The sequence below is a fragment of the Falco punctatus genome (assembly GCF_963210335.1).
Source record: "Falco punctatus genome assembly, contig: scaffold_31, whole genome shotgun sequence".
Classification (NCBI taxonomy): domain Eukaryota; kingdom Metazoa; phylum Chordata; class Aves; order Falconiformes; family Falconidae; genus Falco; species Falco punctatus.
The window spans coordinates 891,332-917,250 of NW_027660132.1; the positions used below are offsets into that span (position 1 = coordinate 891,332).

The 25,919-nt window shown below is 43.5% G+C and overlaps 1 pseudogene across 1 annotated transcript in view; it reads right to left on the bottom strand.

Moving 5' to 3' along the window:
• Positions 1-25,919, bottom strand: part of LOC308057883 (ankyrin repeat domain-containing protein 26-like) — a 66,461-nt pseudogene that overhangs the window by 29,558 nt on the left and 10,984 nt on the right. The window contains exons 5-6 of the transcript in view: positions 22,198-22,782; positions 18,535-18,637 (exon numbers count right to left, since the gene is read on the bottom strand). The product of the transcript in view is annotated as an ankyrin repeat domain-containing protein 26-like (transcript). The remainder of the gene's footprint in view (positions 1-18,534; positions 18,638-22,197; positions 22,783-25,919) is intronic.

A 25,919-nucleotide genomic window follows, 5' to 3' on the forward strand; every position in this document is an offset into this window, starting at 1 on the left:
ATCCGGAACATCATAAAAATACAAAAGGGTCTACTATTGATGAATCACAGGGCCAGCCTCGCTTTTGGCATTTTCTCCTGTAGGCGACTCCTTTTACAAACTTTCATTGTCTACGTGCTACTCCTAGAAGCCTCTCCACCCACGTACAGCAGCGGGTGGTCAGTCGGTCAGACAGACGGGGCTGCTCCTACTCTCCTTCCATGAAGGTACGCTTACCAGACTTCTTCTGTCACTTCACCAATGTTCACTCAGGTCACAAACAGAAAAATGCAGGCAGCTTCCTACCATGCAATTTGATACGCGCCATCACTCCCATCATGTAACATGGACACCACAATTTTGCTTAGAAGATAAGACTTAGATGTGGATGCAGGAGAGCTGTGACACCTCCCCTGTGCACAGCACAGGCTGAATGACCAGCTTTTCTGGTCAACTGTATCTGCCTGAAAGCTGGATAAAAGCAGACCTGCGAGCACCCAGGGTTTTGTTTTGTACGGGCCTTCTAAGGATGCAAGTCACATTCTCTGTTCAGAGTACGTAGGTGTCTTCGTCTTCTGGATTCTGTTTCAGAGTGCAGTCACTTCAAAATTAGGCGCCATGCTGCTAGAATGAAAAGCAACCCTTAACTCCTCTTCAGCCTTGCCCGTCACGGTCAACAGGAAGGTGTTCAGCAGCAGCTATTTGAGCCTGAAGTCTCCCTTTTTAGGTAAGATTTTAACAACATTGGAGCCCCTAAGAATCCTTTTCCACAGGGTTTAATCAATCTTGACATTTCTGTATGATGGGTACAGAACAAGGAAGAAGCAGGAAAGATGAAAGGCTACAGTGTTCTTCTATCTGCAAAATTCCAGTTCTCATCGTGTCGGTAACTCTAGTCAGTTAATTATTTTTCCAACCACTGGAAAAATAACTCAAAAACATAAACTAAAAAGATAAGGACTTCTCCCATTAGCTGTTGCAAGTAAAATTTCTTCTTTCCTTGGAGCAGTAATTCACGAGTCTATTTTCTGCCAACACTGGCTTCTATTGGCTTCTGTCAACACTGTGAAAGAGGAGGACTCCTCACTGTCAAGAGTTCTTCACTTTTAGCACAGGGAGAAAGTCTTAGTTAAAACACTGGCAGAACCCTACTCCAAGGCTTCTGAAGAGCCCACCATTCAAAAAAACGCATATAAAAAATTCACAGGGTAAACCAGATTCCAGTATTTTTGCCTGTCATTTATTGCTACCATGCATTTTTATTAACGGATGCCTGCAGTGCAGCGCATACAAAAAGATGCAAATCCCCCACCTTTTACTCTGGTCTGCTCTCTAGCTAGCATTGAAAAATGACTTCTGGTCATCTTAGTTCTTTCCAATTAGTCCTCACCTCTCCACTCTATTCTGAGACTTCCCTCCTCATAAATTGTCTTACATAATGACTTTTGGCAGATTGCAGTGGACAGCAGCTACTCTTCTATGCAGAAAACACGAGAACACCACTACTTTGCCTCAAAAATAGATTTTAAGGATGTATTACTATGCAACAGTAACAAAGTAAATAGGATGGGAAATTCCAGCTCTCACTGAACATTTAATTGTGAAAGATACTGTACCTGTTCTCCAGATTTATGAAATCAAGTTGTCAAGGATGGCATTTCAACCCTTTTAGAGTCAGAAATATTTGCGCTGCAGGAATCATGATGCTTTGCTGAAGCAACCTAAATTCCTTAAACCCAAATCCAAACATAAACTGTTTGAAAGAAAGAAATTTTTACATCTACACCTACTTCTTAGCACCCAACCTTCAAGGTAACATATGGCTAAAAACCAGCATGACGCAGGTGAATAAAGCCACACAGGAAAAACAGCCGACATGAAATGAGCCACGAAAAGGCAACCTTTCTGTGTTTGTAATATCGTAACATACTGGTCCGTTGTGGGGCTACACTTCACGTTACCGTGGAATACAGACATAACCAAAACTCAAGTTTTAACCGAACAACCTCTAACAAGTATTTGTGTGTCTTACCAGAACACTGTCACTGCAAAATAAAGGGCAAGAGAGGACCTGTTGCTTACCCATTGCAAATACAGGAGAGGGAGAAGAGCGAGAGGAGAAGGAGGAAGATACATCTCCTAGAGAGAAGTTTCATCTCTATTATTGTCAAAAGAACAACAATACTGGTTTTTTTCTTCGCCTAAAGCAAAGATGCCAAAGAACTTGTAACTTCTAAGTATAGAACACAAATAGTTCCAAGTCCGCTTACTTTTCTGCATATCTGTTCACCTCTCTCTGGTTTATATTGTCAATAGACAGTTGTAGAAACTCTAAAACCTGAATGGCAAATTGTTTCTCATCCGATTAACAAGTGTGATTAATACAAAATACAACACAAATTATCAACTATACAAATCAATAAACCTCAGAACAAAGAAACAAAAAAACCCCATTAAGGTTACATATCCTCTCTCCAATACATAGCCGACCAGCTAGCCGCCTCAACTTTAGCCTTGTTTCCAAAGAAAAAAGAATTCCTGACAACACGCTGACACTAATTTCCTCCCATCTTGTCTCTCTTCCTCACCTCCCTCCCCTGCCTCTGAGCCTGCTGGTCATTTTCCATGAAACAAGAGAGGGAAGCCTCAGAGGAACGTGTTTGTACATGTTTCAAAACAACTGCCAGGCAGGTAGAGATAAAGCCAGGCAAGTAATATTTCCTGAAAACTACAGCTACGGCACGAGCCCAAGAATTACCCTTTGTGGCTCACGGGCAGCTCCTGGACAGCCTAGCCTACAGATCCCTAGCCTGGAATCAGCCACAGCACATGCTCAAAGGACCAAGACAATCAGGAGGGGGGGGGGGGGGGGGGTGAGCCACGGAAAGAAAAGCAGACTTCAGGACTGCCTGAAAAGGGGAGATGACAGCAAGTACGGTGTAGGAAGCGTACATCACGGAAGGGTATGGACAGTGCTGAACAGCAGACTAGAGGAGGGAGCAAACACATACACCGAGGATTATTTCAGTACACCTTCTGCTCCCGGGATGCCTTGCTAGAGCCATTCATTTCGTATTAGAAAGAAAATTGCAAGTACAATGGGTCTGTTCATAAAAGAACACTACAAAGAGATTGTTACGAACACCTTCAATATCTTCTGCGTGTCCTAAACCAAATTCCTCCAACAGATCCGCAAAACAAATCAATCAGATGCTTTATTAAATACTCCCATCTAGAAAGATTACAAAGCTAAACCCAGAACTACATGCCGTGAACATTACCTGATTTCTGCTGCATTTTTTTAGGAGAGGTTTCATTCATTTCCAAAACAGATTCAGGGGTCTTCAGCTATGAAAGACAATCCAATGACAAAAAAAAAAAAAAAAAAAAAAAAAAGAAAAGAAAAATTCAGACTTGAAGTAACTACATAATATTTAACGAGCAGGACAAGTAGTCAGTCTGACACGAACAAATACTTACCTGGGAATTGTCGGGGTTCTCCAAAATGCCTGGAGGTAAAAAATGTTTTGAAAAGTGTTATTTCATTTAATTGAAGGCACCTTTCACTCCATTCAACATCAGCAGTTTCTACAACTAAGTATTACTCGCAAGCTTTATTCCATCGAGACTGCGATACTTAACATTCAATCTACTTCAACATCCAGCATTTGTATCAGTATACAAGAAATGGACAATGCACGCTTCCCATCGTGCGCCTTGGATTTAAGAAACAATACTCACAGAACCAGGACAAGCCATAGGAAGCAGTAAGGACATGCTTGTTAGCACAACAAGATCAAAATACTTCTTTTGAGGAGCTGAACCCTGCCTTCTACAAAGATCATTTCAAAAGCCAAAGCTGGTCTGCTGTAACGAACTACCGTAAAACAGTCCAGCAGCACTACGACTGCGATTATCCTACAAGTGTTTAATGTTGAGGAGTGTTTTCCTTTCCATCGATGGGACAGAGGAAACGTGGGTGCAGACACAGACACCTCATACACATCATTCAATGAGGTAGAAGCAAACTAGTTCTTATCAGGTTGTTCGGGTCCAGCTTGTGTGGAAAGGAAAAAAACCAACCCATTACAATTGGTTGTAATCTGCATTTATAGCACAGTTCCAAATATGTAATTTTTAAAAAATTTTTGTCCAACATGGAAATCATTTACAAACCCACACAATCTACTGGCCCACCTATATTTCTCAAGTCCTCTGCTTTAGTCATCTTACAGTTTGAGTCCTCTCATGAAAGAAGTGCATGAAATGTTACTAAGAATGGCTCCACAGCATTATTTTCATGTTTACAAAAACGGTTAAAAAGCAAACAGCATTTGATTTCAGTAAACTTGGTGGTCTAGCAGTATAGAAAAACCTTAGAAAGATTAGCGTAATCACCTTTTACCTCCTTTTTACACCGATTTTAAACTTCTCTCAGTAGAATCATACAAAGCACGACAACTACTCAGCAAGGGGATTTACAAGCTCCCAGGAGCTTTTAAAGTTTTGCTTCCAGCTTACTAAACTAAAACTGGATTCGCTTCTTCAGCTATTCTATTGTACTTACACTACAAGCAGGACTGACCGTTTAGTAAAGGAGAAATCCTTCAGATGAGAGTTCTACGCCAACAGCAAAACTTCCCTGCCATTCTACACTCCAGATGCTCAAGAGACAGCGTCGCAAACTACAGGCAGAAGCCCTTCACAACAAACCCTGAACTTTCAGTCACGTTTTAGCTCCTAGGCAAAGCGTAACAGTAAGGTATCAAAAATTAAGACGGGGGGAAAAGTGCTTGGCCAGATCATAGCTTTCTTCTGCTACGTTATCATCCAAGAATGTCCAGGTGTTCAGGCAGGTCAGCCCTAAACCACATACACTTTCAGCACTATGCCACAAGAACCCGAACCCAAAGAGATACAAACACATCCAAAGGGCACACGTAACGCAAACAAGGTAACTTCCTTTACAACTTGCCAGCAAGCGCCGTGACAGCTGGTGTTAATTAACAAATACTAAGCACTTCATTGCTATAGCGCGCACCCACACCGTAAGTGCATTCCTAAGGCAGACATCGATAAAAGCTCACTTCAGCCTGTACGTGTTTACAGACAAACATTTAGTCCACCAGGAAGTTACCGGTGTGGCGCTCCCCTGAAACAATCCGTGAGCGCGCTCCGTGTCTGTCTGCAGCTGGAAGCAACACACCAGGTGATCCTTCTTCCGGACTTTCAGAATCCGTCTGTAGAGCATAAAACACGGGCGTGAGCATCGGTACAAATTCTCAACTCATTTCTACGCAAAATGTTCCTGCTAAGCCAACTTGCACAGCATGGAATCACAAAAGCCTTTGATCAGCCCCTTGGAAAGGGCACGTCAAGACACAGTATATTGGAAAATCACAGCAGACTTGTGTGTTTTCAGATCTTAGGCAAAAACCTCACAACTCATCTAAACTAGTCTGTCACGCTGGCAAACTGCACAGCCGCAAGGGAGAATTAACACGGTAACTCGAGCTGTGGGTTGCCAACCCGTAACTGCAGGTCTGGGGGGGACCCAACTTTCGGACTGAACTGGTACCCGATACTCAAATTTGTGCTGACGTTCCCCAGGCACACGTCCTGCAGTGGGGAGCGAACACATTGCTACTCCCAGTTGCAAGGGTTGAACAAAGACGAGCAAGACAAAGCTTACAGAAACCAAGGCTACAAAAAAAAAAAAACCCAAAACAACCCAGCAGCGTTTTAGCCTTGTATTTTTAAGAAGCGGGTGGGGAAGAGTTCCTTCTTCCTCACAAGAGAAGTCAGAGGGCGTAAGCTACAGACTCTGCCCGCTTTCTTCTAACCCATTCCCACAGACAGGAAGAACTAAAAGGGCAAACACAGCCAGCACGTGTGGTATTTCTGTTGAACGCTACTCTCAAAAAGGGCCAAAACGGTAGAAAGGCTCTTTCCCAAAGCAGCTCATCATCTAGGCTGCAGACCCTAAGGGCAACCACTGAACACGTCAGCGGAATAGAGTTGTGTGGTGAAAAAGCAACAATCCCGCCAGCCCCGCTGAGAAGCTCAGACTATTTTAAGCAGCAAGAAACTTCACTGCCGCAATACTGTACCAGAAACCCAACTCCAAGGGCCAGCTGCCATGAGACCCAAATCATTAGCTCGACCTACCTTCGCCCCAAGCCTCGCTGAACAGCTAGCACACAGCACAAGTATTTCAAGGGCCCCCAGTTACAAACATACAGCAGAACCAGGAGAAGGGGAAATAAGCCTCAGCCGCGGCAGGGCCCAAGCTCCGAGTGCTTCTGGATCTCGCTCCCCACCCCCGCCCCACTGGGAACCCCGGTGTCCTTCACGGGAAATACCTCAGAATCCCAGGGAGATTCAGCACCTTCCTCTTCCTCTGCTCCCACCGCAGTCAGGGCACCTACAAAGGCAGTAAGAGGTGAGACACTGAGCCCTTCTATTTCACTCTGCTTTTCCCCATCACCCCTGCGCCCAAAAGATGCACAGCGGTTCTGTTGCTGAGGACAAACTAAGCAGTGAGTGTTGAATTCAAGGGTTTCTTCACACCCAGCACACAACAGACCACGGTACTTCCTTTGGATCGCCACCTCTCTTGCCTCCTCTCCAGCAGGAGATGGCTATGCACAAAGCTTTGCTGCTAGAGAGGGACGCAACATTCTTCGCACAAGAAAAGCGAGCAAGACAGGAAGAAAATCCGGAACATCATAAAAATACAAAAGGGTCTACTATTGATGAATCACAGGGCCAGCCTCGCTTTTGGCATTTTCTCCTGTAGGCGACTCCTTTTACAAACTTTCATTGTCTACGTGCTACTCCTAGAAGCCTCTCCACCCACGTACAGCAGCGGGTGGTCAGTCGGTCAGACAGACGGGGCTGCTCCTACTCTCCTTCCATGAAGGTACGCTTACCAGACTTCTTCTGTCACTTCACCAATGTTCACTCAGGTCACAAACAGAAAAATGCAGGCAGCTTCCTACCATGCAATTTGATACGCGCCATCACTCCCATCATGTAACATGGACACCACAATTTTGCTTAGAAGATAAGACTTAGATGTGGATGCAGGAGAGCTGTGACACCTCCCCTGTGCACAGCACAGGCTGAATGACCAGCTTTTCTGGTCAACTGTATCTGCCTGAAAGCTGGATAAAAGCAGACCTGCGAGCACCCAGGGTTTTGTTTTGTACGGGCCTTCTAAGGATGCAAGTCACATTCTCTGTTCAGAGTACGTAGGTGTCTTCGTCTTCTGGATTCTGTTTCAGAGTGCAGTCACTTCAAAATTAGGCGCCATGCTGCTAGAATGAAAAGCAACCCTTAACTCCTCTTCAGCCTTGCCCGTCACGGTCAACAGGAAGGTGTTCAGCAGCAGCTATTTGAGCCTGAAGTCTCCCTTTTTAGGTAAGATTTTAACAACATTGGAGCCCCTAAGAATCCTTTTCCACAGGGTTTAATCAATCTTGACATTTCTGTATGATGGGTACAGAACAAGGAAGAAGCAGGAAAGATGAAAGGCTACAGTGTTCTTCTATCTGCAAAATTCCAGTTCTCATCGTGTCGGTAACTCTAGTCAGTTAATTATTTTTCCAACCACTGGAAAAATAACTCAAAAACATAAACTAAAAAGATAAGGACTTCTCCCATTAGCTGTTGCAAGTAAAATTTCTTCTTTCCTTGGAGCAGTAATTCACGAGTCTATTTTCTGCCAACACTGGCTTCTATTGGCTTCTGTCAACACTGTGAAAGAGGAGGACTCCTCACTGTCAAGAGTTCTTCACTTTTAGCACAGGGAGAAAGTCTTAGTTAAAACACTGGCAGAACCCTACTCCAAGGCTTCTGAAGAGCCCACCATTCAAAAAAACGCATATAAAAAATTCACAGGGTAAACCAGATTCCAGTATTTTTGCCTGTCATTTATTGCTACCATGCATTTTTATTAACGGATGCCTGCAGTGCAGCGCATACAAAAAGATGCAAATCCCCCACCTTTTACTCTGGTCTGCTCTCTAGCTAGCATTGAAAAATGACTTCTGGTCATCTTAGTTCTTTCCAATTAGTCCTCACCTCTCCACTCTATTCTGAGACTTCCCTCCTCATAAATTGTCTTACATAATGACTTTTGGCAGATTGCAGTGGACAGCAGCTACTCTTCTATGCAGAAAACACGAGAACACCACTACTTTGCCTCAAAAATAGATTTTAAGGATGTATTACTATGCAACAGTAACAAAGTAAATAGGATGGGAAATTCCAGCTCTCACTGAACATTTAATTGTGAAAGATACTGTACCTGTTCTCCAGATTTATGAAATCAAGTTGTCAAGGATGGCATTTCAACCCTTTTAGAGTCAGAAATATTTGCGCTGCAGGAATCATGATGCTTTGCTGAAGCAACCTAAATTCCTTAAACCCAAATCCAAACATAAACTGTTTGAAAGAAAGAAATTTTTACATCTACACCTACTTCTTAGCACCCGACCTTCAAGGTAACATATGGCTAAAAACCAGCATGACGCAGGTGAATAAAGCCACACAGGAAAAACAGCCGACATGAAATGAGCCACGAAAAGGCAACCTTTCTGTGTTTGTAATATCGTAACATACTGGTCCGTTGTGGGGCTACACTTCACGTTACCGTGGAATACAGACATAACCAAAACTCAAGTTTTAACCGAACAACCTCTAACAAGTATTTGTGTGTCTTACCAGAACACTGTCACTGCAAAATAAAGGGCAGGAGAGGACCTGTTGCTTACCCATTGCAAATACAGGAGAGGGAGAAGAGCGAGAGGAGAAGGAGGAAGATACATCTCCTAGAGAGAAGTTTCATCTCTATTATTGTCAAAAGAACAACAATACTGGTTTTTTTCTTCGCCTAAAGCAAAGATGCCAAAGAACTTGTAACTTCTAAGTATAGAACACAAATAGTTCCAAGTCCGCTTACTTTTCTGCATATCTGTTCACCTCTCTCTGGTTTATATTGTCAATAGACAGTTGTAGAAACTCTAAAACCTGAATGGCAAATTGTTTCTCATCCGATTAACAAGTGTGATTAATACAAAATACAACACAAATTATCAACTATACAAATCAATAAACCTCAGAACAAAGAAACAAAAAAACCCCATTAAGGTTACATATCCTCTCTCCAATACATAGCCGACCAGCTAGCCGCCTCAACTTTAGCCTTGTTTCCAAAGAAAAAAGAATTCCTGACAACACGCTGACACTAATTTCCTCCCATCTTGTCTCTCTTCCTCACCTCCCTCCCCTGCCTCTGAGCCTGCTGGTCATTTTCCATGAAACAAGAGAGGGAAGCCTCAGAGGAACGTGTTTGTACATGTTTCAAAACAACTGCCAGGCAGGTAGAGATAAAGCCAGGCAAGTAATATTTCCTGAAAACTACAGCTACGGCACGAGCCCAAGAATTACCCTTTGTGGCTCACGGGCAGCTCCTGGACAGCCTAGCCTACAGATCCCTAGCCTGGAATCAGCCACAGCACATGCTCAAAGGACCAAGACAATCAGGAGGGGGGGGGGGGGGGGGGGGGTGAGCCACGGAAAGAAAAGCAGACTTCAGGACTGCCTGAAAAGGGGAGATGACAGCAAGTACGGTGTAGGAAGCGTACATCACGGAAGGGTATGGACAGTGCTGAACAGCAGACTAGAGGAGGGAGCAAACACATACACCGAGGATTATTTCAGTACACCTTCTGCTCCCGGGATGCCTTGCTAGAGCCATTCATTTCGTATTAGAAAGAAAATTGCAAGTACAATGGGTCTGTTCATAAAAGAACACTACAAAGAGATTGTTACGAACACCTTCAATATCTTCTGCGTGTCCTAAACCAAATTCCTCCAACAGATCCGCAAAACAAATCAATCAGATGCTTTATTAAATACTCCCATCTAGAAAGATTACAAAGCTAAACCCAGAACTACATGCCGTGAACATTACCTGATTTCTGCTGCATTTTTTTAGGAGAGGTTTCATTCATTTCCAAAACAGATTCAGGGGTCTTCAGCTATGAAAGACAATCCAATGACAAAAAAAAAAAAAAAAAAAAAAAAAAAAAAAAAAAAAAGAAAAGAAAAATTCAGACTTGAAGTAACTACATAATATTTAACGAGCAGGACAAGTAGTCAGTCTGACACGAGCAAATACTTACCTGGGAATTGTCGGGGTTCTCCAAAATGCCTGGAGGTAAAAAATGTTTTGGAAAGTGTTATTTCATTTAATTGAAGGCACCTTTCACTCCATTCAACATCAGCAGTTTCTACAACTAAGTATTACTCGCAAGCTTTATTCCATCGAGACTGCGATACTTAACATTCAATCTACTTCAACATCCAGCATTTGTATCAGTATACAAGAAATGGACAATGCACGCTTCCCATCGTGCGCCTTGGATTTAAGAAACAATACTCACAGAACCAGGACAAGCCATAGGAAGCAGTAAGGACATGCTTGTTAGCACAACAAGATCAAAATACTTCTTTTGAGGAGCTGAACCCTGCCTTCTACAAAGATCATTTCAAAAGCCAAAGCTGGTCTGCTGTAACGAACTACCGTAAAACAGTCCAGCAGCACTACGACTGCGATTATCCTACAAGTGTTTAATGTTGAGGAGTGTTTTCCTTTCCATCGATGGGACAGAGGAAACGTGGGTGCAGACACAGACACCTCATACACATCATTCAATGAGGTAGAAGCAAACTAGTTCTTATCAGGTTGTTCGGGTCCAGCTTGTGTGGAAAGGAAAAAAACCAACCCATTACAATTGGTTGTAATCTGCATTTATAGCACAGTTCCAAATATGTAATTTTTAAAAAATTTTTGTCCAACATGGAAATCATTTACAAACCCACACAATCTACTGGCCCACCTATATTTCTCAAGTCCTCTGCTTTAGTCATCTTACAGTTTGAGTCCTCTCATGAAAGAAGTGCATGAAATGTTACTAAGAATGGCTCCACAGCATTATTTTCATGTTTACAAAAACGGTTAAAAAGCAAACAGCATTTGATTTCAGTAAACTTGGTGGTCTAGCAGTATAGAAAAACCTTAGAAAGATTAGCGTAATCACCTTTTACCTCCTTTTTACACCGATTTTAAACTTCTCTCAGTAGAATCATACAAAGCACGACAACTACTCAGCAAGGGGATTTACAAGCTCCCAGGAGCTTTTAAAGTTTTGCTTCCAGCTTACTAAACTAAAACTGGATTCGCTTCTTCAGCTATTCTATTGTACTTACACTACAAGCAGGACTGACCGTTTAGTAAAGGAGAAATCCTTCAGATGAGAGTTCTACGCCAACAGCAAAACTTCCCTGCCATTCTACACTCCAGATGCTCAAGAGACAGCGTCGCAAACTACAGGCAGAAGCCCTTCACAACAAACCCTGAACTTTCAGTCACGTTTTAGCTCCTAGGCAAAGCGTAACAGTAAGGTATCAAAAATTAAGACGGGGGGAAAAGTGCTTGGCCAGATCATAGCTTTCTTCTGCTACGTTATCATCCAAGAATGTCCAGGTGTTCAGGCAGGTCAGCCCTAAACCACATACACTTTCAGCACTATGCCACAAGAACCCGAACCCAAAGAGATACAAACACATCCAAAGGGCACACGTAACGCAAACAAGGTAACTTCCTTTACAACTTGCCAGCAAGCGCCGTGACAGCTGGTGTTAATTAACAAATACTAAGCACTTCATTGCTATAGCGCGCACCCACACCGTAAGTGCATTCCTAAGGCAGACATCGATAAAAGCTCACTTCAGCCTGTACGTGTTTACAGACAAACATTTAGTCCACCAGGAAGTTACCGGTGTGGCGCTCCCCTGAAACAATCCGTGAGCGCGCTCCGTGTCTGTCTGCAGCTGGAAGCAACACACCAGGTGATCCTTCTTCCGGACTTTCAGAATCCGTCTGTAGAGCATAAAACACGGGCGTGAGCATCGGTACAAATTCTCAACTCATTTCTACGCAAAATGTTCCTGCTAAGCCAACTTGCACAGCATGGAATCACAAAAGCCTTTGATCAGCCCCTTGGAAAGGGCACGTCAAGACACAGTATATTGGAAAATCACAGCAGACTTGTGTGTTTTCAGATCTTAGGCAAAAACCTCACAACTCATCTAAACTAGTCTGTCACGCTGGCAAACTGCACAGCCGCAAGGGAGAATTAACACGGTAACTCGAGCTGTGGGTTGCCAACCCGTAACTGCAGGTCTGGGGGGGACCCAACTTTCGGACTGAACTGGTACCCGATACTCAAATTTGTGCTGACGTTCCCCAGGCACACGTCCTGCAGTGGGGAGCGAACACATTGCTACTCCCAGTTGCAAGGGTTGAACAAAGACGAGCAAGACAAAGCTTACAGAAACCAAGGCTACAAAAAAAAAAAAACCCAAAACAACCCAGCAGCGTTTTAGCCTTGTATTTTTAAGAAGCGGGTGGGGAAGAGTTCCTTCTTCCTCACAAGAGAAGTCAGAGGGCGTAAGCTACAGACTCTGCCCGCTTTCTTCTAACCCATTCCCACAGACAGGAAGAACTAAAAGGGCAAACACAGCCAGCACGTGTGGTATTTCTGTTGAACGCTACTCTCAAAAAGGGCCAAAACGGTAGAAAGGCTCTTTCCCAAAGCAGCTCATCATCTAGGCTGCAGACCCTAAGGGCAACCACTGAACACGTCAGCGGAATAGAGTTGTGTGGTGAAAAAGCAACAATCCCGCCAGCCCCGCTGAGAAGCTCAGACTATTTTAAGCAGCAAGAAACTTCACTGCCGCAATACTGTACCAGAAACCCAACTCCAAGGGCCAGCTGCCATGAGACCCAAATCATTAGCTCGACCTACCTTCGCCCCAAGCCTCGCTGAACAGCTAGCACACAGCACAAGTATTTCAAGGGCCCCCAGTTACAAACATACAGCAGAACCAGGAGAAGGGGAAATAAGCCTCAGCCGCGGCAGGGCCCAAGCTCCGAGTGCTTCTGGATCTCGCTCCCCACCCCCGCCCCACTGGGAACCCCGGTGTCCTTCACGGGAAATACCTCAGAATCCCAGGGAGATTCAGCACCTTCCTCTTCCTCTGCTCCCACCGCAGTCAGGGCACCTACAAAGGCAGTAAGAGGTGAGACACTGAGCCCTTCTATTTCACTCTGCTTTTCCCCATCACCCCTGCGCCCAAAAGATGCACAGCGGTTCTGTTGCTGAGGACAAACTAAGCAGTGAGTGTTGAATTCAAGGGTTTCTTCACACCCAGCACACAACAGACCACGGTACTTCCTTTGGATCGCCACCTCTCTTGCCTCCTCTCCAGCAGGAGATGGCTATGCACAAAGCTTTGCTGCTAGAGAGGGACGCAACATTCTTCGCACAAGAAAAGCGAGCAAGACAGGAAGAAAATCCGGAACATCATAAAAATACAAAAGGGTCTACTATTGATGAATCACAGGGCCAGCCTCGCTTTTGGCATTTTCTCCTGTAGGCGACTCCTTTTACAAACTTTCATTGTCTACGTGCTACTCCTAGAAGCCTCTCCACCCACGTACAGCAGCGGGTGGTCAGTCGGTCAGACAGACGGGGCTGCTCCTACTCTCCTTCCATGAAGGTACGCTTACCAGACTTCTTCTGTCACTTCACCAATGTTCACTCAGGTCACAAACAGAAAAATGCAGGCAGCTTCCTACCATGCAATTTGATACGCGCCATCACTCCCATCATGTAACATGGACACCACAATTTTGCTTAGAAGATAAGACTTAGATGTGGATGCAGGAGAGCTGTGACACCTCCCCTGTGCACAGCACAGGCTGAATGACCAGCTTTTCTGGTCAACTGTATCTGCCTGAAAGCTGGATAAAAGCAGACCTGCGAGCACCCAGGGTTTTGTTTTGTACGGGCCTTCTAAGGATGCAAGTCACATTCTCTGTTCAGAGTACGTAGGTGTCTTCGTCTTCTGGATTCTGTTTCAGAGTGCAGTCACTTCAAAATTAGGCGCCATGCTGCTAGAATGAAAAGCAACCCTTAACTCCTCTTCAGCCTTGCCCGTCACGGTCAACAGGAAGGTGTTCAGCAGCAGCTATTTGAGCCTGAAGTCTCCCTTTTTAGGTAAGATTTTAACAACATTGGAGCCCCTAAGAATCCTTTTCCACAGGGTTTAATCAATCTTGACATTTCTGTATGATGGGTACAGAACAAGGAAGAAGCAGGAAAGATGAAAGGCTACAGTGTTCTTCTATCTGCAAAATTCCAGTTCTCATCGTGTCGGTAACTCTAGTCAGTTAATTATTTTTCCAACCACTGGAAAAATAACTCAAAAACATAAACTAAAAAGATAAGGACTTCTCCCATTAGCTGTTGCAAGTAAAATTTCTTCTTTCCTTGGAGCAGTAATTCACGAGTCTATTTTCTGCCAACACTGGCTTCTATTGGCTTCTGTCAACACTGTGAAAGAGGAGGACTCCTCACTGTCAAGAGTTCTTCACTTTTAGCACAGGGAGAAAGTCTTAGTTAAAACACTGGCAGAACCCTACTCCAAGGCTTCTGAAGAGCCCACCATTCAAAAAAACGCATATAAAAAATTCACAGGGTAAACCAGATTCCAGTATTTTTGCCTGTCATTTATTGCTACCATGCATTTTTATTAACGGATGCCTGCAGTGCAGCGCATACAAAAAGATGCAAATCCCCCACCTTTTACTCTGGTCTGCTCTCTAGCTAGCATTGAAAAATGACTTCTGGTCATCTTAGTTCTTTCCAATTAGTCCTCACCTCTCCACTCTATTCTGAGACTTCCCTCCTCATAAATTGTCTTACATAATGACTTTTGGCAGATTGCAGTGGACAGCAGCTACTCTTCTATGCAGAAAACACGAGAACACCACTACTTTGCCTCAAAAATAGATTTTAAGGATGTATTACTATGCAACAGTAACAAAGTAAATAGGATGGGAAATTCCAGCTCTCACTGAACATTTAATTGTGAAAGATACTGTACCTGTTCTCCAGATTTATGAAATCAAGTTGTCAAGGATGGCATTTCAACCCTTTTAGAGTCAGAAATATTTGCGCTGCAGGAATCATGATGCTTTGCTGAAGCAACCTAAATTCCTTAAACCCAAATCCAAACATAAACTGTTTGAAAGAAAGAAATTTTTACATCTACACCTACTTCTTAGCACCCGACCTTCAAGGTAACATATGGCTAAAAACCAGCATGACGCAGGTGAATAAAGCCACACAGGAAAAACAGCCGACATGAAATGAGCCACGAAAAGGCAACCTTTCTGTGTTTGTAATATCGTAACATACTGGTCCGTTGTGGGGCTACACTTCACGTTACCGTGGAATACAGACATAACCAAAACTCAAGTTTTAACCGAACAACCTCTAACAAGTATTTGTGTGTCTTACCAGAACACTGTCACTGCAAAATAAAGGGCAGGAGAGGACCTGTTGCTTACCCATTGCAAATACAGGAGAGGGAGAAGAGCGAGAGGAGAAGGAGGAAGATACATCTCCTAGAGAGAAGTTTCATCTCTATTATTGTCAAAAGAACAACAATACTGGTTTTTTTCTTCGCCTAAAGCAAAGATGCCAAAGAACTTGTAACTTCTAAGTATAGAACACAAATAGTTCCAAGTCCGCTTACTTTTCTGCATATCTGTTCACCTCTCTCTGGTTTATATTGTCAATAGACAGTTGTAGAAACTCTAAAACCTGAATGGCAAATTGTTTCTCATCCGATTAACAAGTGTGATTAATACAAAATACAACACAAATTATCAACTATACAAATCAATAAACCTCAGAACAAAGAAACAAAAAAACCCCATTAAGGTTACATATCCTCTCTCCAATACATAGCCGACCAGCTAGCCGCCTCAACTTTAGCCTTGTTTCCAAAGAAAAAAGAATTCCTGACAACACGCTGACACTAATTTCCTCCCATCTTGTCTCTCTTCCTCACCTCCCTCCCCTGCCTCTGAGCCTGCTGGTCATTTTCCATGAAACAAGAGAGGGAAGCCTCAGAGGAACGTGTTTGTACATGTTTCAAAACAACTGCCAGGCAGGTAGAGATAAAGCCAGGCAAGTAATATTTCCTGAAAACTACAGCTACGGCACGAGCCCAAGAATTACCCTTTGTGGCTCACGGGCAGCTCCTGGACAGCCTAGCCTACAGATCCCTAGCCTGGAATCAGCCACAGCACATGCTCAAAGGACCAAGACAATCAGGAGGGGGGGGGGGGGGGGGGGTGTGAGCCACGGAAAGAAAAGCAGACTTCAGGACTGCCTGAAAAGGGGAGATGACAGCAAGTACGGTGTAGGAAGCGTACATCACGGAAGGGTATGGACAGTGCTGAACAGCAGACTAGAGGAGGGAGCAAACACATACACCGAGGATTATTTCAGTACACCTTCTGCTCCCGGGATGCCTTGCTAGAGCCATTCATTTCGTATTAGAAAGAAAATTGCAAGTACAATGGGTCTGTTCATAAAAGAACACTACAAAGAGATTGTTATGAACACCTTCAATATCTTCTGCGTGTCCTAAACCAAATTCCTCCAACAGATCCGCAAAACAAATCAATCAGATGCTTTATTAAATACTCCCATCTAGAAAGATTACAAAGCTAAACCCAGAACTACATGCCGTGAACATTACCTGATTTCTGCTGCATTTTTTTAGGAGAGGTTTCATTCATTTCCAAAACAGATTCAGGGGTCTTCAGCTATGAAAGACAATCCAATGACAAAAAAAAAAAAAAAAAAAAAAAAAAAAAAAAAAAAGAAAAGAAAAATTCAGACTTGAAGTAACTACATAATATTTAACGAGCAGGACAAGTAGTCAGTCTGACACGAGCAAATACTTACCTGGGAATTGTCGGGGTTCTCCAAAATGCCTGGAGGTAAAAAATGTTTTGGAAAGTGTTATTTCATTTAATTGAAGGCACCTTTCACTCCATTCAACATCAGCAGTTTCTACAACTAAGTATTACTCGCAAGCTTTATTCCATCGAGACTGCGATACTTAACATTCAATCTACTTCAACATCCAGCATTTGTATCAGTATACAAGAAATGGACAATGCACGCTTCCCATCGTGCGCCTTGGATTTAAGAAACAATACTCACAGAACCAGGACAAGCCATAGGAAGCAGTAAGGACATGCTTGTTAGCACAACAAGATCAAAATACTTCTTTTGAGGAGCTGAACCCTGCCTTCTACAAAGATCATTTCAAAAGCCAAAGCTGGTCTGCTGTAACGAACTACCGTAAAACAGTCCAGCAGCACTACGACTGCGATTATCCTACAAGTGTTTAATGTTGAGGAGTGTTTTCCTTTCCATCGATGGGACAGAGGAAACGTGGGTGCAGACACAGACACCTCATACACATCATTCAATGAGGTAGAAGCAAACTAGTTCTTATCAGGTTGTTCGGGTCCAGCTTGTGTGGAAAGGAAAAAAACCAACCCATTACAATTGGTTGTAATCTGCATTTATAGCACAGTTCCAAATATGTAATTTTTAAAAAATTTTTGTCCAACATGGAAATCATTTACAAACCCACACAATCTACTGGCCCACCTATATTTCTCAAGTCCTCTGCTTTAGTCATCTTACAGTTTGAGTCCTCTCATGAAAGAAGTGCATGAAATGTTACTAAGAATGGCTCCACAGCATTATTTTCATGTTTACAAAAACGGTTAAAAAGCAAACAGCATTTGATTTCAGTAAACTTGGTGGTCTAGCAGTATAGAAAAACCTTAGAAAGATTAGCGTAATCACCTTTTACCTCCTTTTTACACCGATTTTAAACTTCTCTCAGTAGAATCATACAAAGCACGACAACTACTCAGCAAGGGGATTTACAAGCTCCCAGGAGCTTTTAAAGTTTTGCTTCCAGCTTACTAAACTAAAACTGGATTCGCTTCTTCAGCTATTCTATTGTACTTACACTACAAGCAGGACTGACCGTTTAGTAAAGGAGAAATCCTTCAGATGAGAGTTCTACGCCAACAGCAAAACTTCCCTGCCATTCTACACTCCAGATGCTCAAGAGACAGCGTCGCAAACTACAGGCAGAAGCCCTTCACAACAAACCCTGAACTTTCAGTCACGTTTTAGCTCCTAGGCAAAGCGTAACAGTAAGGTATCAAAAATTAAGACGGGGGGAAAAGTGCTTGGCCAGATCATAGCTTTCTTCTGCTACGTTATCATCCAAGAATGTCCAGGTGTTCAGGCAGGTCAGCCCTAAACCACATACACTTTCAGCACTATGCCACAAGAACCCGAACCCAAAGAGATACAAACACATCCAAAGGGCACACGTAACGCAAACAAGGTAACTTCCTTTACAACTTGCCAGCAAGCGCCGTGACAGCTGGTGTTAATTAACAAATACTAAGCACTTCATTGCTATAGCGCGCACCCACACCGTAAGTGCATTCCTAAGGCAGACATCGATAAAAGCTCACTTCAGCCTGTACGTGTTTACAGACAAACATTTAGTCCACCAGGAAGTTACCGGTGTGGCGCTCCCCTGAAACAATCCGTGAGCGCGCTCCGTGTCTGTCTGCAGCTGGAAGCAACACACCAGGTGATCCTTCTTCCGGACTTTCAGAATCCGTCTGTAGAGCATAAAACACGGGCGTGAGCATCGGTACAAATTCTCAACTCATTTCTACGCAAAATGTTCCTGCTAAGCCAACTTGCACAGCATGGAATCACAAAAGCCTTTGATCAGCCCCTTGGAAAGGGCACGTCAAGACACAGTATATTGGAAAATCACAGCAGACTTGTGTGTTTTCAGATCTTAGGCAAAAACCTCACAACTCATCTAAACTAGTCTGTCACGCTGGCAAACTGCACAGCCGCAAGGGAGAATTAACACGGTAACTCGAGCTGTGGGTTGCCAACCCGTAACTGCAGGTCTGGGGGGGACCCAACTTTCGGACTGAACTGGTACCCGATACTCAAATTTGTGCTGACGTTCCCCAGGCACACGTCCTGCAGTGGGGAGCGAACACATTGCTACTCCCAGTTGCAAGGGTTGAACAAAGACGAGCAAGACAAAGCTTACAGAAACCAAGGCTACAAAAAAAAAAAAACCCAAAACAACCCAGCAGCGTTTTAGCCTTGTATTTTTAAGAAGCGGGTGGGGAAGAGTTCCTTCTTCCTCACAAGAGAAGTCAGAGGGCGTAAGCTACAGACTCTGCCCGCTTTCTTCTAACCCATTCCCACAGACAGGAAGAACTAAAAGGGCAAACACAGCCAGCACGTGTGGTATTTCTGTTGAACGCTACTCTCAAAAAGGGCCAAAACGGTAGAAAGGCTCTTTCCCAAAGCAGCTCATCATCTAGGCTGCAGACCCTAAGGGCAACCACTGAACACGTCAGCGGAATAGAGTTGTGTGGTGAAAAAGCAACAATCCCGCCAGCCCCGCTGAGAAGCTCAGACTATTTTAAGCAGCAAGAAACTTCACTGCCGCAATACTGTACCAGAAACCCAACTCCAAGGGCCAGCTGCCATGAGACCCAAATCATTAGCTCGACCTACCTTCGCCCCAAGCCTCGCTGAACAGCTAGCACACAGCACAAGTATTTCAAGGGCCCCCAGTTACAAACATACAGCAGAACCAGGAGAAGGGGAAATAAGCCTCAGCCGCGGCAGGGCCCAAGCTCCGAGTGCTTCTGGATCTCGCTCCCCACCCCCGCCCCACTGGGAACCCCGGTGTCCTTCACAGGAAATACCTCAGAATCCCAGGGAGATTCAGCACCTTCCTCTTCCTCTGCTCCCACCGCAGTCAGGGCACCTACAAAGGCAGTAAGAGGTGAGACACTGAGCCCTTCTATTTCACTCTGCTTTTCCCCATCACCCCTGCGCCCAAAAGATGCACAGCGGTTCTGTTGCTGAGGACAAACTAAGCAGTGAGTGTTGAATTCAAGGGTTTCTTCACACCCAGCACACAACAGACCACGGTACTTCCTTTGGATCGCCACCTCTCTTGCCTCCTCTCCAGCAGGAGATGGCTATGCACAACAGCTGACACAGCTACAAGCAGCACTGAACACGGGTTTGTGTCACGCTCAGGAAGAGGCTCCAGCATGCTGCAGCCCTGTGGCATAGTGTTCTAGGTCACCTGCTCTCCAATCCACAGCTCCAGAATTTTCCACTGACTACCACTATCCACTGTACAAGAAGTACCATAGAAACACCACCCGACACATCTTCACGCTAAAATCACCAAGAAACAATGCTCCTTTTGTAGCACTACCAGAAAAGATCTTCCTTGACTAGCAGTTTTTACCCTGCACCTTCCCAGAAGGTAGACACCTAAGCTTTGCCATTGAAAAAGAGGAGAGGCTCACCGCCCAAAATCTCACCCCAAACACACAACTTGTCTCTATCTCAGGGGGCTAACATCCGAATCTCTTCTCTACTAGGCACACGCAAGGCTCAGTCTCAGTAGGTTCCTGGCCAGATTAAACTATCTTCATTTCTCTCTTTTAAGCTAGTCCGTTAGGTAAAACTGATTCAGGATTTGCTCTTGTGGAGACATGCACACAAAAACCGGGAAAGGAGCTAGAGACCAGTGAGGGCACCCGTCCTAGCAGAGGGGAACTGCTGGTTCCAGCCTCAGCTAGGACTACTCACACTGTGCCAAATGCAGGCTTATGGCAAAATGCACAGACAGAAGAGCATGTATAGGCACAACACCTGGAATACAGCAGGTTCTGCCAGGCCCGCTCTGTAGCATTTGATCAGCAGCTACACACGCTCTGGTAACATCTACCACACCACTCTACTCTCTGGAGACACACAGTGGAAAGTGTGCCTTCTCCTCCTGCTCCAAGACCTGAGGTGAGTACCAGAGTGCTCAGCCCTGACTGACATGGCAATGCTTTCGAGCACACTCAAGCGTGGCACTGGAGAGACTTTCTACGTTTTAAAACTGGACAAGGTGAGGCACTGGAACAGAACAGCTTTCTCTCAGATGGACTCAAATCTTTCCCAGGCTTCAGCCAAGAGCAATCACAACTTTTCAGTCTGACAGTACAGGCCAGAAAGGGGAATACTACTGTCACACCCAAGACTCTCTAATCCTCCTCTTTTTCAACTGTGCGTTTTGTTCTGATCGCTTCAGGGAGAACACAGCAACAAAACCAAGAATGACACCTGCTCCATGTAGCATCGTTTGGAATCCAAGGCCACAATTTGTTCTTCAGGAATGAATGAAAAGGAACAAAAGCTACTTTCCTCCTTGCCAATGCTCACTAAGGTTCACAGGCAAGGGAAAAACTTACTGTTTCAGAAGTCAATCACCGTTTCAGTTCATTTACTGTGCATTAATATTTATAGAGGAAGAACTGGGATCAGTATTCACTAACTCACTTCTCTCACCAGTGTTGTCTTTGGAAGCACTGTGGATTTGATGGCTATCATTACAAATAGAGTTTTTCACACCCTCAACAACTGCAGTTCGTAGCTCTTCACCAGTGTTTTCCTTTTCCTGCTCCTTCTCCTCTTCTTCCCGTTCAGGTGATTTTTCCTAGAAGATATTGACCAAACAGCTGGAAATAGCAGAAACAAGCACCTTCTTAGCCATCCATCCACAACTTTAAAAATGCTTTTCCTGTGTAAGACAACAGGGAAACTTTGTTGAGCTTTGTTTTACAATGCCTTCAGTTTTTCCATGGGACTCTATGAGTAGACAGCAATGACATTAGCCCTAAGTCTCACCCCTGGTTCTGCAAAGCTCCGGAGAAGCAATTCTTCATGTCAGCCTAACTCTAGCTTTCATTTCAGTACATCGTACCGGAACACGCTCTTCTTCCTCTACTTTGCTCCAGGAAAATCACTAACTTCCTGCTCTCAATCTTACTCAAACTTTTTGGTTCCTCACTTTCAGCCATCACACCATGTATTTTACTAAATGGCAATAAATCTTGACAGATAAAAACTGTACATACAACTGAGAAAAAATGAATTTATTTCAGAAAAATTATACTGCCTATTTGTTTTCCTGCAAAACCACTGTAACCAATAAAAAAAAATATTGAAAATACTGCCCAACTCTATTCTTATATCTAAGAAACTGCTTTGGCTAGGAGTAAAGGCATTTTCTAATATAAAAAAAGGAAGATCAAAAGATGGATATACGTGAAGTATTAACAGAAATCCAGTTTACCTTTTGGTTCTTACCTTTATTACCCTTAGAAAATACCTTTGTGATTGAATCATCCTTATATAACTTACTTTGGTGCTTGAGTGAAATGCTGCTCTTACATTTTCTTCATGCCTATTCAAGCACAAGTTTTCACCTTCTTGTTTCAGTGCTTCACAGACTTTATTATCTACTTCATATTGCTCTTCTTCTGTATCTTCATCATCCACATGTTCAAGAAAGTCAAAGTTTGGTCTTTGACTTTCAAGCCTTGGGTTTTTTCCTGCTGACAAAGAACTATTATCACTTTCAAAGCCATTACTGAAGCTTGACTTTTTCTCCTTAAGACCACAACTATCTGAGAGAAGCTGAGGTGTCTCTTTTTTCCAGTTTGTCATCTTAGATTCTGCAAAAAGGGAGTCATCATTTCTGTGAAACTTCACCCCAATCATGCTTTTCTTGTTCCAACTTTCTTGTTTATCTTGCAAATTATTTAGATTTTGAAAGACAGTTTGCTTTGGTACCGACTTGCAAGATACTTCATTATTCACCGTCTTTGGAGACATGGCAGTTATGTCAAAACAACAAAAGGAGTTATGTAAATGGCAACAGGCATGTTACCAGATTAATGGAGTAATCTGGGAACGTCTGGAAAAGGAACCAAGTCAAGGATGGGCAGGATGGAGGAAGGACTTGGCCAGGGACAAAGGCTTAGGAGGGGATTAATAGCTTCATTTTAACAACATGACTTATGTTTTCTGAAGTGACCAAGTGCTGTGTTTTCAAAATGCTACTTTTCTCATTTACTATAGGAAAAGAAATGTTAAAAAAACTACTTAGCAAATCATCTTATTTATATATTAGTATACTATGCAATCTTTTCCAAATAGCTTACTGTTTTTCCTGAACTGCTGGGAAACATTCATTAAGAATGTCAAGTTTGGCTTCTGCAGCTTCTGTAAATAAAGAAGCCAAAAACGATTACTTTTTAAAAAAAAAACACTAACGACAACAACAAATCTTTTGTTCACATCAAATCTTGAACGCTAAATGTAATCAGGCTGTCCTTTTGATAATGGTCAGGTGCTGGCTCCATCCCGTACTTCTAAGTACAAAAACACTCCTCACGTATGCAATTCAGTGAGTATTTCACCCCCAAAATACTGTGCAGGCACCCTTCTGAAAATTGTTTCCAAAACTATGGTTACATGCATAGCAGTTTTAAAAATCTGGGTTTAGTATTTGCAGTACTTCAGTAAAATTCAGTTATATTTAAGATCGCAGCTTCTGGATGCTTACTTGCAAGTGTGCACAAGGGAAGTAACTGTTAAGAACCCTAGACTTAATGCATTAATTAGTCCCTGCAAGTACACTTACCAGAATATCCTTACATTTCAAAAACATGCCAAAAAATGCATAATTTAAATCAGTGCAAGAAAATGAAATCATGTTAAAACTAAACATGCTTGCATCTCCAGTATTGCAGAGTAGGTTGAACTAGAACACCGGTTCCTCATCGCTGCAGAATCCCAGAGCAACAGAACAGATGCTCCAGACATCACTGCAGAAGTTAATAGTTCTTCAGAACACTAGCAAAAAAAGCAGGCCTGAGAGCTTGTAGCTGACAAAAAGAATACTGCCTAAGCATTAAAAAAAAAAAGAAAAAAAAAAAAAAGAGGGAAAACATGCAGTGTGAGATTACGTGCAAGCACAGAATGCCATCTCAATAGAAGAAAAAAAGATGACCCATTTGAGTAACTCATCCGCTGAGCACTCTTGAGTAACCTGATGAGGAGGAAAGGAGAACGAGGTGATGAAGGCTTTCAGTACATCTTCATTAAAAAGTGCCCGTTATCAGTTAGGATTCTATCACGAAATCTACAGGAAACATTAACAGTGTTTGGGGAAGAACAGAACAGGTTATATCAGTAACTTATAAACTGAAAAACTGACTCAAATGACCAAGAACAAACAAAACTGTGGTGGTTTATCTCGTTGCCTATGGCTCTTTTGCCTCAAACCACAAATCTACTGCATGATCTGCCACAGCTACAGGTCTTTTAGGAAAAACTCACAGCACAAAAAAAGGCTGGCAGGTCAGAGACTGCTTCTAAGGAGAAAACAATATTGGCTAGAACTGTAGTTTCTTTCAACCCCCCAGAAAACTTGCCTTCAGATCACTTATTTTTACAGGACGTTTACTGTAAGTACACCATACCTTGGGAGAAAAATCGAGTTCTTCCTCAGAAGCATGCCAACTGACATCGCTCCCCTCCTTCTCCAAGCTTCTTAAAAAGTAAAGCAAAATGAGTACTGTGTCTCTCCAATCATTCCTCAGGTATGTGCTGGGTATGTTTAAAGTCTTACCTGATTGAGTCTCCTTGCGACAAGTCGTCTATTGCTGTTCAAACATTAATTGACATGTTGAAATTAGATTTGGCATGCTAAAAATCAACCAGCACATACAAACATTTAACCTGGACAACTCTACATGTCATAGCAGAATGAAACTTTGGGGAGTCAACTTTATGTAAGACAGCATGAATGAACGCATGCATTTCCAAACAACTGCTTTTTCAAGTCACACTGAATTGACAAAACAAAAAAGACTAGAGTTATATCTCCTTTGAACTTTTATACCTAAAAGTTTAAGAACTATCTCTAAACTAAAAAAAGCCCAGCATAGCATGAATATGCTACGTTAATAAACAGTTAACAAAATACTGGTGCTTTAGCAAGACAGTAAATAAATGAACTGCTGAAGTACTCATACTGCACACACAAGCACACACTGTTGACAGAGATTTTACTGGTTTATATACTATACTAGCTGGTGCTCTACCCACTTACAGGTTATCCTGAAAAGGTAAAAAACATCAAAAAGCATAACCAAGATCTAATGCCTATCCTCAGGCAGAAAAATCCCCAGCAGTTCTCTATGCTGCACCAAAAAGGGTATTCAACAGGCAAGACAGGCGTAACCAGGACAATCTATACTACGCTCCAAGCTTTCATCAATTAAGAAAGCAACTTGCACACAGGATCACAGGATAAATCAGGTCACAAGGGACCTCAGCAAGTCTCTCAGCCAACCGCCTCCTCAAAGCGGACTCAGCTCTGAGGTCAGATGAGGCTGCACAGGGCTTTTTCCACTCTGATCTTGAACCATTCAAGGAGGGAGACTGCACAACCTCTGTTTTACTGTTCTCACCATGGTGAAGCTGCCCACATTCCATTAGAAATCCTCTTGTTTCCATTTATGCCTCTTGTACCTTTGCTTCCTGTCACCCACCACTGGGAGGCACCTGTCTCTGTCTTCTCCTTATACGTGCTAGAAGCTGCCACTGGGTCCCCTTCAAAGTCATCTCCTCTCTACACTGAACAAGCCCAGTTCCCCCAGTCTCTCCCCAAAAGGCAAGTAGTCCTGCTCCTGGCAAAGTTTGATGGCCCTCCACTGAACTCGCTCACGGATGAAAGACCACTCTCTCTTGCACTGGGGCCTCAAAATTATACCCAGGGAGCTGGACACAACCCAGGGACTGCCAGGTAGCAGCGTACAATCCCCTTCCTCAGTCCCCTGGCTATGCTGCTCTTCATACAGCCCAGGACACCGTTAACCTTCTCAGCCGGCAGGGCACCCTGCTGGCTCATTCTCAGCTCACTTTCTGCCAAGACCCTCTGGCTATTCCCAGCAAAGCAGCTCTCCAGCCAGGCAGCTCCAGCACGTGCTGTAGCAAACGGTTGTT